The 16,761-nt window shown below is 36.5% G+C and overlaps 1 pseudogene; it reads right to left on the bottom strand.

Annotated features, from left to right (window-relative positions):
• Positions 1-13,351: 13,351 nt before the first annotated feature.
• LOC116752003 lies at positions 13,352-13,963 on the bottom strand (annotated as a pseudogene).
• Positions 13,964-16,761: the final 2,798 nt, after the last annotated feature.

Genomic DNA, 16,761 nt, shown 5'->3' with positions numbered 1-16,761 from the left:
AAGTGACATACATTGTCTCAGCATCTTTCACAATGGAAGTAGTACTAGGAAAATGAGCACTCAAATGACATCACATTTTTGGCAACAAGGGGTCTTTATAGAGATAAAAGAAACTTGAGTCATATAAAAGTTTGTTAACTCCTTGAATCATTTAATTTCACATATGGTTCCTGTGTATAATAATAGAAACTTCTCCTTTGCTAATATTAACTGTGTGACCCATCAATGGTAAATTATTGTAAAATGAGACAGCAGAAATAGATACTTTTAAAGATTTCTTTTAGCTACTAATAGTTGTAATCTCTAAATATAAAATATTAATGTAATCCAGATTAGTTGTAGGCTCAGGATAAAGTTTAGGGTTTTCTGACTTTTAGGCTACAGAAACACTTGGATTTACAGGTCTTTGTGAGACTTCAGAAAGAATGCACTATGCACAAGTTGCCTTACTTAATGCAGGCAACAAATCCTAAAATCAAAAAGAAAGTGGGGCTTCCCTGGTGGCGCAGTGGTGAGAATCCGCCTGCCGATGCAGCGGACCCAGGTTCGTGTCCGGAACATGCCACAGAGTGGCTGGGCCCGTGAGCCATGGCTGCTGAGCCTGCACTTCCGGATCCCGTGCTCCGCAACGGGAGAGGCCACAGCAGTGAGAGGCCCGCGTACAGCAAAAAAAAAAAAAAAAAAAAAAGTGGTCCTATTCCAGCTGAGTTAATGAGGCAAGTAGGTAGGTATAGTCATAGTATCTTTACAATTCGATCAACAGATAGATATATATTTAAAATTATTTTATTTATCTAGTGTTGATATTAAAATTTAAAATATATAAATACTGATGATATTAAAATATATAAGAGTATTTTATTCAGCTAATGACCGTATAACAGCTGTCAGTGTTTGTGTTAACATTAATATTTTTCAATTAAATTGGGATTTATTACCAATTTATTCATATTACTGATTTAATCATCGCAGGATCTTGTATAAAGACCTGAGATGGATTGTATACCTGAGGGAAAGACAAACAACTCACTCAACACATTGTGCAAATCAAAGCTTTGCAAGAAGTCAAATAGAAAAAAGTGATGGGGACATGAAAGCAGCATGTGACACACTGTAAAATAGTATGCCAAAATGAAAGGAAACTGCAAGGACAATATCCCCTTGCAAACAGTGATCAGGTTTCAGCAAAACATTATCCATTGATGCATTAATGTTTTGCACTAGAATTTTATTAGAATTTTGACTTTGTTTTTAACTTGTAACTTCTTTTGTATAACAAAAGTTGATTCAGGAGGGGGGTTTTGCAAAGTTGGGGGGTCGTATCAATGGTGGAAAGGCTGTGAAAGCATGCTTTCAAGGAAGATGGAGCTGCTTGATGAAGACCTGAGGAAGGATAGAACTTAGAGTATTCCTCAAAAAGAATGAGGTAGCTGGTCAGAGAGAAAAAGTAGTGTCTGAAAAGTGAGATGAAATTAAAGATATTGGCAATGTTTGTTTCAGGCCTTTATTGTGGTTTCCAATTACTCCAATACTGAGAATTTAAAATGAACTATTTACAACTTAACGTGTTAACAAATAAATATGTTTGCCTTCTTAATTTAGATGTTGCTGAAAACATTCTTTTGGGATGAAGCAGCCATGAAGTTTACTGCTCAGAACTCCCTTCAAAAGAACCTTCTGCAGGAAGCATAGTTGGCTGTCAGCCTTCAGCTGCCACCCTTTTTGATGAATCAAGGTCGTCAACCGTGGCCATGGTTACCTTGTGCTCTACCAACTCAATGACGAAACTCTCCCCAAATGGAGAGTTTAAGTGAAACTGTCATAAAAATATTGTTGATAAGTGATTTTAAAATATAAATTAAACAAAAGACAAAGAACTTAATAGCATATGCTTTGCAGTAATTTTGAAAATTTAAAGACATTTAAAAATATTTAGTATTATATATCGTACACATTTATGAGTAAAGGAATTTTGTGGAAGGGGACATAGGTCTTACCAAAAATTGTACCATAAAATTTTACAAAACAGAGGAAATCTTTGAGCTAGATGATCTGTAGCTTTTTTAAAAATCCAAAATTACTAGGAAAGAAAATTGTCTCAATTTCTGTTATAACATTTTGGTCTATTTTATTTAAAGAGATGGCTCACAAAGATTATCACAGATGCAATCACTTATGACATTTGTCTCTAGAAATTAAGGATGGGGCATGAGGAATATTTCCATTTCTTACATTTTTTATAACAAACTTACATAACCTTTTTATTTAGAAAAAAATGGAAATTATAACCTCATGTTCTAAAATATCTCAGTTCTCGGTAAATATTTTTATACCATTGGTATATATGAATTTATATATGAAACATTTACATATAAGATATAAAATTTATAAATAAATGTAAACATTTAACATGAAATGAAACCAAGAATTAATATGTTCAATTTTTCAAATCCCCTTAATTTTATAGATGAGGAAAGTAGCTCAGAAAATCAATTTAATTTCCCTAGTTCATATACATACTTTGTGATAAAGCCACGGTAGACATGCTGTCTTTCTTACTCAATCAGTCTATTAGTCAGACAAAAATGTTTAAATGAATGTTTTCTATGTAACATCCTATGGTAGATGCTGAGGATACAACAGTAAGCAAGTCAGATACTGTCTTTGCCTTCACAATAATTAGAAGTCTTGAGCAATATGAATAATAGGTACTGAGTAATTCAGAAAAATGTAACAAGGGTTCCTGATCTACTTGAGAAATCAGGGAAGGCTTTCCTGCAGAAGTGTCATTTGGGCTAATACATAGAGAGTTTATTCTTATAGATTTTTTTTTAACTTAACTATTTTATCCTATGCCAGGTAGTAGTTTGTACTAAAATGGTGGTTGCATGTTTCAAGCCATTATTTGCAGTCATTACTCATCAGGTACTCAAAATTCCCTTCATATCTAGTGTTTATTATTACATTTTGCAGAGAGTCATATCTACAAATGTGACTGACAAAATTTAAACTACAGTGCTTATTAACCAAAACAATGCTTTCTTCTGAGTGCCCCTGCATTTTCACCTGATTAATTTCTGAAGCAAACTGCATCCTTTTTTATATGACATCTCTTTTATCTTTACATAGAAAATTAACAAATTAAAATTTAACAATTTAACAGAAAATTAATAAATTAACAAATACTTTCATCCCCTTCTGTTTGGAAGAGTAGATTTCTGATTACAATCAGAAGATAATTTCTCCTATTTGGTCCCCTTGGGGACCCTTATTTTGCCTGCAGGAGGTATTTAATAATTGCATGGTTAAATTAATCAGAATTGTCAGTTAAAAGCATCAGAATCTACTCTGGCATTTTGGCAAAAAAAAATAAATTTATTGAAGGGTACTAACAGAAAGTCCAGAGAAGCAGAAAAGGAAGGTATGCAGTCAAAAACAATGCCAATGCCAACTACAGAGACTTTTCTAGCAAGGACATCACTGCCTTCCTCACTCAGCTTCCATAACATTTAGGACTGCATGCTAGAAGCTCTACTATCTGCCATTCCATGATAACCAAAAGTCTCTACCACTGTGAAGGGAACTCCTCCACAAAGGGCTCCCACCACACATTGCTTGTTTCTAAAAACCAAGATTTCCATTGATGCCTTGATTAATAGAACCTGAGTCAGTTGTCTGCACACTACCCTCAAGGGAATCTGTAGATTAACCTTTTCTAGGTTCTGCACTGGGAACGTGGGAAAGGACAAAAACAAGAGGAATATATTTAAAGACACTGGTTAGCCGTATATGACAGAATTCTACATTACCCAATATTGTGTAGGCTACAGAGTCAAAATATTCTGAGAACAGCTTTCTTAAGTGTCCCTGATCCTTTACATTTTAAATGAAGTCTAATTGAAAAGCAAAATCTGTAAACACATATATGTACATCCTTGGGTACAAACATATTTATATAGCAAATAGTCAGTGTCATGGGAACCAGTAAGAAGAATAATGAAGGTTTATGATGAAAGACCCATGCTCTAAGGAAATTAAAATAATAGTATTAAAATATTTTAATTTTACAGTGGTAAAATTGGGAATATATGTTGAACAATTGTTAAATAAATTTAGTGCACTTTCCATTAATAGTGGTGTACTAGTTTTATACTGCTGCTGTGGTGGAATATTATGAATTTAATGACCTAAAAAACACAAATTTATTATTTTTTGGCTCTGTAGGTCAGAAATCCAACATCAGTCTCACTAGACTAAAATGAAAGTGTCTACAGGGCTGACTTTATTTCTAGAAATTCTGGAGGAGAATCCATTTCCTTGACATTCCAAAATTCTAGAAGCTCCCCTCATTTCTTTGCTCATAGCCCCCTTCCTCCATCTACAAAGCCAGCAACGTTGCATCTCTCTAACAGTTCTTCAAGTCACATCTTCCTCTGACCACAACTGGGAAAAGTTCTCCCCTTTAAAGGACTTAAATTGATTATATTGGGCCAGATAATCCAGGCTAATCTCCCCATCTCAAGGTCTTTAATTTAATTGAATTAGTGACATCCTTTTGACATTTAAGGTAGCATATTCATCAGTTATGGGAATTAGTACTAGGACATGGATACCTTGGTGGGGGAAATTATGTCTACCTCAGGTTACATAACTGCCTCACCTTTCATGTTCAGTTACCTGGTGAAGATAAAAAAAATTCAAAAATAGTAGAGAAAAAAAATTTAGTTTAAACCTCAGTACACCCACTGTATTTCAAATCTTCCCTTTAAAAAAGTCTTTACTAAAAATGTATAAAACTTGTCACAGACCTCGTACAATAATACTTCAGTAAGCTCTGTAGGACATGATTTGCATATGGTTTCTCTATTATATTTTAAGTGACAGGGTGATGATTCAAAATATAACAGTAACTTATATGTCCTGGTAGCAGAAATAAAATGAATAATAAGCAATCATTTTACACAGTTTTGTATATAAATCACAAATTCATAAGCTTTTCAAATATAAAGTAAAAATATAATTCTAAATTGCATTTTCAAATGCTCTGATTTAGGGCTGACAATAATGGGTAGATCCTACTTTGAATATTGTCAAGATTGACAACATTTAATGTTAAGATTTTCCACCGTTGCTTCCTTATCAAATCATCATAAAGCAGTGCAGATAATATACACCAGACATAACTATAAGGACACAGATGAGGTCCCCTGATACTTCCTTTGTTCTTCATCTACTAAAGCCTGAAATTAAGTGGTCAGTGCAGCCCACGTGGAATAAAGAACTCTCCAGGTCAGAAAGAAAAGAATCACTCTTTGACATAAATTATAGCAATATACTTTGGATCCATCTCCTACAGTAATGGAAATAAAAACAAAAATAAACAAATGGGACCTAATTAAACTTAAAAGCTTTTGTACAGCAAAGGGAACCATAAACAAAACAAAAAGACAACCTACATATAGAATGGGAGAAAATATTCGCAAACGATGTGACTGACAAGGAATTAATCTCCAAAATATACAAAGAGCTCATATAGCTCAATATCAAACAAACAAGCAACTCAATCAAAAAATGGGCAGAAGATCTAAATAGACATTTATCCAAAGAAGACATACAGATGGCCAGAGGCACATGAAAAGATTCTCAACATAGCTAATTATCAGAGAAATGCAAATCAAAACTACAATGAGGTATCACCTTAATTCTTAATTCTGTCAGTATGACCATCTTCAAAAAGTCTACAAATAATAAATGCTGGAGAGGATGTGGAGAAAAGGGAACCCTCCTACACTGTTGGTGGGAATGTAAATTGGTACAACCACTATGGAGAACAGTATGGAGGTTCCTTAAAAAACTAAAAATAGAGTTACCATATGATCCTGCAATCCCACTCCTGGAGATATATTCAGAGAAAACCATAATTTGAAAAGATACGTGCACCCCAGTGTTCATCGCAGCACTATTTACAATAGCCAAGACATGGAAACCACCTAAGTGTCCATCAACAGATGAATGGATAAAGAAGATGTGTTATATATATACAATGGAATATCACTCAGCCATAAAAAAGAATGCAATAATGCCATTTGCAGCAACATGGATGGACTTAGAGATTATCATATTAAGTGAAGTAAGTCAGACAAATAACATATGATATCACTTATATGTGGGATTGAAAAAAAGATACAAATGAACTTATATATAAAACAGAAATAGAGCCACAGATATATAAAACAAACTTATGGTTACCAAAGGGGAAGGGGGGCTGGAATAAATTAGGAATTTGGGATTAAAATATACACACTACTATATATAAAATAGATAACTAACAAGTACCTACTGTATAGCACAGGGAATTATACCCAATATTTTGTAATAACCTATAAGGGAAAAGAATCTGAAAAAAATATATATATGTATGTATAACTGAATCACTTTTCTGTACACCTGAAACTAACACAACATTGTAAATCAATAATATTTCAGTAAAAAAAAGAATCAAAAGAATCCTTCCCCTTGTATCACTGGGCTGGGGAAGGAACAACATCAGCACTCAAGAGTGTTCCTACTATCATGTAAGGTAACTTTTTATATCATCTATAAGTCCTTCTATGTTTGATTTCTCACTGTACCATTGGACCTTCAGAGGGCCTGCCATGAGCTACCATAGTTTCAACATACATTTAAATTTTTTTCAACTTTAAAACAGCTTTTAGTTATCTAAAGGGCACCATATATTTTTTAGAATGCTTAAATATATTCTAACAAAAACTTTCTTTCTGGAAATAGTAAATCTGACTTCCAAAGAAACACTTTTTCAAAAGGAACAAGTTCCAACATTTTTAATCACAGACTCAATTTCAGTGCTTGTGATTGGTCTGTTTATATTTTCTATTTCTTCCTGGTTCAGTCTCAGAAGGTTGTGCTTTTCTAAGAATTTGTCCATTTCTTCCAGGTCATCCATTTTATTGGCATATAGCTGCTTGTAGTCATCTCTCATGATCCTTTGTATTTCTGCACTGTCAGTTGTTACTTCTCCTTTTTCACTTTTTAAAACTGTTCATTTGAGTCTCCTTTTTTTCTTGATGAGTCTGGCTAATGGTTTATCAATTTTGTTTACCTTCTCAAAGAACCAGCTTTAATTTTATTGATCTTTGCTGTCATTTCCTTCATTTCTTTTTCATTTATTTCTGATATGATCCTTATGATTTCTTTCCTTCTGCTAACTTTGGGGTTTTTTTTTGTTTTTCTTTCTCTAATTGCTTTAGGTGTAAGGTTAGGTTGTTTATTTGAGATGTTTCTTGTTTCTTGAGGTAGGATTGTATTGCTATAAACTTCCCTCTTAGAACTGCTTTTGCTGCATCCCATAGGTTTTGGGTCATCATGATTTCATTGTCATTTGTTTCTAGGTATTTTTTGATTTCCTCTTTGATTTCTTCAGTGATCTCTTGATTATTTAGTAGCATATTGTTTAGACTCCATGTGTTTGTATTTTTTACAGATTTTTTCATGTACTTGATATGTAGTCTCATAGCGTTGTGGTTGGAAAAGATACTGGATACGATTTCAATTTTCTTAAATTTACCAAGGCTTGATTTGTGACCCAAGGTATGATCTTTCCTGGAGAATGTTCCATGAGCACTTTGGAAGAAAGTGTATTCTGATGTTTTTGGATGGAATGTCCTATAAATATCAATTAAGCCCATCTTGTTTAATGTATCATTTAAAGCTTGTGTTTCCTTATTTATTTTCATTTTGGATGACCTGTCCATTGGTGAAAGTGGGGTGTGAAAGTCCCTTACTATGATTGTGTTACTGTCAATTTCCCCTTTTATGGCTGTTAGCATTTGCCTTATGTATTGAGGTGCTCCTATGTTGGGTGCATAAATATTTACAATTATTATATCTTCTTGGATTGATCCCTTGATCATTATGTAGTGTCTTTCTTTGTCTCTTGTAATAGTCTTTGTTATAAAGTCTATTTTGTCTGATATGAGAATTGCTACTCCAGCTTTCCTTTGATTTCCATTTGCATGGGATATCTTTTTCCTTCCCCTCACTTTCAGTCTGTATGTGTCCCTAGGTTGAAGTCGGTCTCTTGTAGACAGCATATATATGGGTCTTCTTTTTGTATCCATTCAGCCAGTCTATGTCTTTTGGTTGGAGCAATTAATCCATTTACATTTAAGATAATTATCGACATGTATGTTCCTATTACCATTTTTTTAATTGTTTTGGGTTTGTTATTGTAGGTCTATTCCTTCTCTTGTGTTTCCTGCCTAGAGCAAGTCCTTTAGCATTTGTTGTAAACTGGTTTGGTGGTGCTGAATTCTCTTAGATTTGCTTGTTTGTAAAGGTTTTAATTTCTCCGTCAAATCTGAATGAGATCCTTGCTGGGTAGAGTAATCTTGGTTGTAGATTTTGCTATTTTATCACTTTAAATATGTCCTGCCACTCCCTTCTGGCTTGCAGAGTTTCTGCTGAAAGATCTGCTGTTAACCTTATGGGGATTCCCTTGTATGTTATTTTTCCCTTGCTACTTTTAATATTTTTTCTTTGTATTTAATTTTTGATAGTTTGATTACTATGTGTCTTGGTGTGTTTCTCTTTGGATTTATCCTGTATGGGACTCTCTGTGCTTCCTGGACTTGATTAACTATTTCCTTTCCCATATTAGGGAAGTTTTCAACTATAATCTCTTCAAATATTTTCTCAGTCCCTTTCTTTTTCTCTTCTTCTTCTGGGACCCCTATAATTCGAATGTTGGTGTGTTTAATGTCCCAGAGGTCTCAGAGACTGTCCTCAATTCTTTTCATTCTTTTCCTTTATTCTGTTCTGCAGTAGTTATTTCCACTATTTTATCTTCCAGGTCACTTATCCGTTCTGTCTCAGTTATTCTGTTATTGATTCCTTCTAGAGAATTTTTAATGTAATTTATTGTGTTGTTCATCATTGTTTGTTTGCTCTTTAGTTCTTCTAGGTCCTTGTTATACATTTCTTGTATTTTCTCCATTATATTTCCAAGATTTGGTATCATCTTTACTATCATTACTCTGAATTCTTTCTCAGATAGATTGCCTATTTCCTCTTTGTTTGGTCTGATGGGTTTTTACCATGCTCCTTCATCTGCTGTGTGTTTCTCTGTCTTCTCATTTTGCTTAACTTACTGTATTTAGGGTCTCCTTTTCACAGGCTGCAGGTTCATAGTTCCCCATTGTTTTTGTTGCCTGCCCCCAATGGCTAAGATTGGTTCAGTGGGTTGTGTAGGCTTCCTGGTGGAGGGGACTAGTGCCTGTGTTCTGGTGGATGAGGCTGGATCTTGTCTTTCTGGTGGTCAGGACTGCGTCCGGTGGTGTGTTTTTGGGTGTCTGTGACCTTATTATGAATTTAGGCATCCTCTCTGCTAATGGGTGAGTTTGTGTTCCTCTCTTGCTAGTTGTTTGTCATAGGGTGTCCAGCACTGTAGCTTGCTGTTCGTTGAGTGGAGGTGGGTCTTAGCATTGAGATGGAGATTTCTGGGAAAGCTTTCACCATTTGATATTACGTGGAGCCGGGAGGTCTTTGGCAGACTAATGTCCTGAACTTGGCTCTCCCACCTCAGAGTCACAGGCCTGACACCTGGCCGGAGCACCAAGACCCTGTCAGCCACACAGCTCAGAAGAAAAGGGAGAACAAAAGAAAGAAAGAAAAAATAAAATAAAGTAAAGTTATTAAAATAAAAAATAATTACTAAAAATTAGGGCTTCCCTGGTGGCGCAGTGGTTGAGAGTCTGCCTGCTGATGCAGGGGACACGGGTCCGTGCCCCAGTCCGGGAAGATCCCACATGCCATGGAGCGGCTAGGCCCACGAGCCACGGCCACTGAGCCTGCACGTCCGGAGCCTCTGCTCCGCAACGGGAAAGGCCACAAAAGTGAGAGGCCCGCGTACTGCAAAAAAATAAAAAATTAAAGAGCAATAATAAAAAAATAAGAAAGAAGAGAGCAACCAAACCAGAAAACAAATCCACTTATGATAACAAGTGCTAAAAACTATACTAAAAAAAAAAAAAAAACAACAACAAAACGGACAGACAGAACCCTAGGACAAATGGTAAAAGCAAAGCTATATAGACAAAATCACACAAAGAAGCATACAAATACACAGTCACAAAAAGAGAAAAAGGACAGTATATATATATATATATATATATATATATATATATATATATATATCAATCATTGCTCCCGAAGTCCACTGCCGCAATTTTGGAATGATTTGTTGTCTATTCAGGTATTCCACAGATGCGCAGTACATCAAGTTGATTGTGTAGATTTAATCCTCTGCTGAGGCTGCTGTGAGAGATTTCCCTTTCTCTTCTTTGTGCGTACATTTCCTGGGGTTCAGCTTTGGATTTGGCCCTGTGTCTGCATGTAGGTCGCCTAAGGGCATTTGTTCTTTGCTCAGACAAGTCGGGGTTAAAGGAGCAGCTGATTCGGGGGCTCTGGCTCACTCAGGCCGGGGTAAGGGAGGGGTACAGATGCAAGGTGAGCCTTCGGCAGCAGAGGCCAGCATGACTTTGCACCAGCCTGAGGCGTGCCACGTGTTCTCCTGGGGAAGTTGTCCCTGGATCATGGGGCCCTGGCAGTGGTGGGCTGCAGAGGCTCCCAGGAGGGGAGGTGTGGAGAGTGACCTGTGCTTGTACACAGACTTCTTCGTGGTGGCAGCAGCAGCCTTAGCGTCTCATGCCCATCTCTGGTGTCCGCGCTGGTAGCCACAGCTCGCACCCATCTCTGTAGCTCGTTTAGGTGGTGCTCTGAATCCCCTGCTCCTCATGCACCCTGAAACAATGGTCTCTTGCCTCTTAGGCAGCTCCAGACCTTTTCCAGGACTCCCTCCCGGCTAGCTGTGGTGCACTAGCCCCCTTCAGGCTGTGTTCACTCCGCCAACCCCAGTCCTCTCCCTGGGATCCGACCGACGCCCAAGCCTCAGCTCCCAGCCCCCGCCCGCCCCGGCCATTGAGCAGACAAGTGTCTTGGGCTGGTGAGTGCTGGTCGACACCGATCATCTGTGCAGGAATCTCTCCGCTTTGCCCTCCGCACCCCTGTTGCTGTGCTCTCCTCCGTGGCTCTGAAGGTTCCCGCCTCTGCCACCCACAGTCTCTGCCCACGAAGGGGCTTCCTAGTGTGTGGAAACCTTTCCTCCTTCACAGCTCCCTCCCACTGGTGCAGGTCCCATCCCTATTCTTCTGTTTTTTCTTTTATCTTTTGCCCTACCCAGGTACGTGGGGAGTTTCTTGCCTTTTGGGGGGTCAGAGGTCTTCTGCCAGCATTCAGTAGGTGTTCTGTAGCAGTTGTTCCACATGTAGATGTATTTCTGATGTATTTGTGGGGAGGAAGGTGACCTTTCGCCATCTTGAAGGTCTCCTCTTGGCAACTTTCAAATACACAATACAGTATTATTAACTATAGTCACCATGTTGTGCATTACATTCCCAGGACTTATTTATTTAATTCACATGCTGATATTTCAGGTATATAACTTAAATAATGTGTTCTTCAAGCAGGAATTATAGTCTTTCTACTAACATTTATTGTATATTTATGGAAATTGAGTATGTAATATAAGCTACAAGGACAATCAAATAGCAAAATTTATGGTACTTGTATGGGTATCTGTAACATAAGATTAAGAATTAGTAAAAAGACATAAACAAAAGTGCCAAGTTACATAAATTAAAAAGGAAAGCTTCAGGAGTTCCCTGCTAACCTAGTTAGTGGTTAGGATTCTGGGCTTTCACTGCTGTGGCCCAGGTTCAATCCCTGATCGGTGAACTGAGATCTCACAAGCCGCATAGTGACGCCAAAAAAAAAGAAAGAAAGCTTTTAGAGGGTTTTCTTTAAATACAAAATACATAGAATAACTAATAAGAAGACAATATAACAAAATCTATAAGGTAGATAAAAGAATATCTTTTTTTTTTTAGATTCCAGTTTTTTTATTTTTCCCCTTTTACACAAAAAAAGTAGAAGAAATAGCACAGGATTAAAATCGCAAAAGTACTTAATTGGTAGAACACACATAAACACAAAAATCCAGATAGGAAGACAAGCTTATTTACAATGAGGAAACACATGTAAATTATGGTAGCTTGTATACGAAATATTAAAAAAGAAAAGTCAAACATGCTACATGGTGCCACTGTTACAGCAATACTGAAGGGGAGAAAACAACTTTTCTTTAGGAACAGATATACCACAAGATCCAGGTTTTATAGCATCAGTGCAATGAATTCACAAAACTATATTGCAGCTAGTTAATCAGTTTAAAAATTGTTCCCAAATATGTCACATTTCCAGCCCTCAGAAGTTCATTCCTATAGATTTCAACTACTCCATCTATGGGGACCAAAAGCAGCCAGTGTTACCATAAAATGAGAAACTTGAGGCTTACCTTTAAAGGCTTATTCTGGTCTTAAAAAACTAGTAGGATTTTCTACTGAAATGAATCTTGACTAAACACAGGATGAGTTTTGTTCTTTATTGGCTGGTCTTGGAATGAAGATCATAGACATGACTCTTAACCTATTATGTACTTTAGTTTCAGTTAGCTGAAAGTCTGAAATTAAAAGTATGCTAAAAATCCTAAATACCATCTTGTGTAAGCCTGCTACTAAAAAGCCTTTAAGGATGTACTAACTTTAAGTGCAAGGGAACAAGAGTTCTAAGCCTGTCAGATTCCCCATTTGGGAGGAAGGATCAATGTTTCCAACAAGTTGCTAAATTCTGCACAAGGGAGAAGCCAACACATACTAGGCCATGGAATTAGGTTCATTTTATTCCCCAAGGATTCTTCTCCCACAGTATCAAAACAGAATGAGGAATGAATCTTAATTGGTCTCTTCATCAGAAGTGGTAAACTTGGTTTCTATATTCACGAAACCAGACTCTTGTTTAAGCAGACTGTGGAAGCAGACAGTAGAACCAGCTTCCTGTAGTCACAGACCATGATCTTGTACCCAGCTAAAGCAAAGATCAACTTGAACAGTTATCCCAAGCCACTGTTAACTGTACTAAAGGATGAAGTTCACCACTATATTATTTTAAAAGTAAGAGTTCAATTAACCCTGGGTGAGAAAAACCAAAACAAGTGGTAATGATGAATGAGTTGTCCATATAAGGCCAGCTGATGAGAACACAACAATGAAGACACTGGGCATAAAGCCTTACTTGGCAAGTTGGAATTTCTACTAAGGGCAGAATGAGGGACAGCAAAGAGCTACATCTGTAACGTTTTTGTATCCAGATAGCATAACAGACACTGTCCCCAAGGACAATGTATACACCATTAATCACACTGAATAAAGCAGATGCATTATTCATTTTTCTTTTCTTTTTATTTGAGAAGCTTGTTTATCTCTCTTTTGGCCATTCCAATGTATTTTGAAATGATTCCATGTTGGTTTAGTCCAGGAAGCAAGAGTAAGAAAGTCACTAACAGGTAGGAGAGAAGGAGGTTGTGGACTTGCTGTCCCACCCAAACAACCACAGCAAGAGAAATGATCATGGTCATGAAGTACAGTTTAGGCTTTTCTTTCTTTAGCATAAGGAGGTGTTTCTACCAGCCCACAGCTCTGCGTCGAGTTTTTACTAGATTGCTGCAAATTTCAAGGACTCACTGCTGTTACTCAGTGGTCCATTTATTGGAGCCAAAAATTCTAGGTGCTAGAATGGGAACAAGGTAGTCAGCCAAGCACAGAAACATAACAAAACAGGAAACAACTGACAGAATGGATGGATCTAGATAGTAGATAGTCAGAAACACCAAAAAAACCATACCCATGATGGCAGGTGGAAACCAGGCTCTTCCCCATTGGAGGACTTCATCTGCCATCAGCATAACTTCTCCCCATCTTTGCAGCTACTCTTCCAGACTTGCAATCTCTGCAGCCAGCAGGCTGGTGCTGCGAGAATCTCCTTCCACCATCGTTCCCAAGGTGCCCCCTCAGCTAGTTCAAGACGCCCCCAAAACTGGCCTTCCTCAGAGCCACTCATGACAACCCTCATAAAAGGATATCTTAATTAAAATAAAATGGTTAAAGAAATGTACTTCTGTACATTAAAGTAGTGACAATATAATCAACCAGAACAACAACAACAACAAAAAAAATAGAAAGCTCAGACACATACATACAAATATTTAAATGTTTTATAAATAAAATTATTCTAATTTTAAATCAATGATATCTTTTTAGTTACTGATTTGTTGAAAGAAAAAAATAATGGTTAAAATGAAAGGAAATAGGGGCTTCCCTGGTGGCACAGTGGTTAAGAATCCACCTGCCAATGCAGGGGACAGGGGTTCAAGCCCTGGTCTGGGAAGATCCCACATGCTCAGAGCAACTAAGCCTGTGCACCACAACTACTGTGCCTGTGTTCAAGAGCCCGAGAGTCACAACTACTGAGCCCATGGACCTAGAGCCTGTGCTCCACAACAAGAGAAGGCACCGTGATGAGAAGCCTGTGCACCGCAAGGAAGAGTAACCCCCGCTCACTCCAACTAGAGAAAGCCCGTGCACAGCAATGAAGACCCAACGCAGCCCAAAACAAATAAATTTATTAAAAAAACAAAAAACTTAAAGAAAAAAAAACCAAAAATACCCTAAAAACATACAGGTAAACATTTATATAATTTTAAAATATGATCAACTCTTTTTGAAAAAAACATAGGTAGTGTATAAGAATTGATTGGTAGATAGCATTTTATACACAGAGTTCTTAGAAACAAATAAAACATGAGTACCTCAGGACAAATGGAGCAAAAGATATAAACCAGCGAGTCACAGAGTTTGAAACACTTATGACTAGTTAAACTATAAAAAATTTAAATTTCTGTATTAATAAATTTTTAATTAAATGTAATACCATTATTTTATACATCAGAGAGATTTTTGATATTGAGTTAAACACATGAGAGTCAAATTGTATATTATAATTAGACTTAAATCTCAGCTTCATTTTACTAATTTGGTGATTTTGAGTAAATTATTTTAATTTTCTATGCCTTTTTCCTCATTTGGAAAATTCAATTTTGTGACCCTACTTCACAGGTTTGTTGCAAGAATCAAATGAGCTTGCTCTGTAAAACTCTTGGTCCGATGCATGGCACATAGAAGACACTAAAAACTATTAGATTTAATCGAAACCTCAAACATAGAGGATATATTATATAAACTAATTCACTTTTGTAATGGAATACTGTGCAAATTAAAAAAATCATCTTGGCATGGAAAAATGTTCATTATATATTGACAAGTGAAAAAATGCTCAAACCATAAATACAGACTTTTTTTTTTTTTTGGCTATAACAGTAGCTAGTACTAGACTAGCTTTCTCCAAATAAAGACTATAACTGATGAAACAGTTTCATCAGATATTTAAACAATATTTGTTTCCAGATATTGCAACAACAGAACAAAACTATATTTCTCAAAGGAAGAGAAACTTATGATTTGATCCTATGATCACCCAGACCTCACCAGGGAACAATTTCTTGACCATAAGCACAAAAACCTAGGGTCCACACAGAGCCCTACAAAGTTAGGAGTAGCTGAAGCACCGGACAGACCTCTAGATGGCAGAGATCTATGCAGACAGAGACATGAGGAAATTGTACGAGGCTTTTCTGTGAATCCTTGGCTAAGGGCAGGCAACACTACATAAGACATAGCAAAGAGTGGCTGTGGTAGGCTTGTAACAGAATAGCACAGAGGCAATATAGATTAAATAGTGCTGGGGACAAGACAGGTCAGGCACATGCAAAGTGGAGACATTTTTAATATCCTAGCAAACTGAAAAATCTGGGCACCAGCATAGAAATCAGAAAGTCTATGAATTAACAGTGAGGGCCATGCCCTAAAGTAAAGCCTATTCTACTCCTTCTCTAACAGAGTCTAAATTTGAATCCTGGCAAGATCTTCTGGGAAGACAGATTTGGAAGGTCGAGTTCCTCTGAATAAGAGGGGTTTGAGAAAATTCAGATTTCTGCAGAACTGCTCATAAAACAAGATCAAGATGATCAGCCAGTTATTAGAAATAACCACAGGAACAAAAATCAAAATCCTTCAGAGGAAGAAAATAGAACTAGAATCTCTATATCATCTACTAAATACAAGGCAAATCAATAACTATATGCAAAGAAATAGAAAAATGTGACCTAGAGTCAAGAAAAAATATTCCAGAGTAATTTAAAAGTGGTCCAAATGTTGGATTTAGAGGAAACTTTTTTAAAAAGCTATTATAAATATGTTTAAAAAAATAAGGGAAATATAGTCAGAGAATTAGTGAGGGAACAGGTAGGGAATACCAGCAGAGAAATGCAAACCATAAAACAAGAGTCGAAAGGAAACTTTAAAACTGAAAACTATTACAAAAGGGATGAAATAAATTCACTGAAAGTGCTTGACAGGTGATTGGAGAGGCATATTAAAGAGTCTCTGAACTCTACAAAAGATCAACAGAAATAATGCAATCTAAAAAAGAAAAGAAATCGAGGAAAAATGAACAGGTAATTCAGGTACAAAAACAAATGATTAAAATACATGTTTTTAAAAAGCTTCAGGAGAAAAAAGTGAAGAAATGAAGAAAACAGTGTTCCAATAAGTAATGGCCAAAATTTTCCCAAATTTGATGAAAAATTTACTTAGAGATTCAAGCCCTCAGCAAACCTCAAAAAGGTTAAGTACAAAGAAAACTATACTTGGGCAATTCTTATTAAAACTGCTG

The sequence above is a fragment of the Phocoena sinus genome, chromosome 3, assembly GCF_008692025.1.
Source record: "Phocoena sinus isolate mPhoSin1 chromosome 3, mPhoSin1.pri, whole genome shotgun sequence".
Taxonomy (NCBI): Eukaryota; Metazoa; Chordata; class Mammalia; order Artiodactyla; family Phocoenidae; genus Phocoena; species Phocoena sinus.
This window is presented reverse-complemented; position numbering and strand designations above follow the sequence as displayed.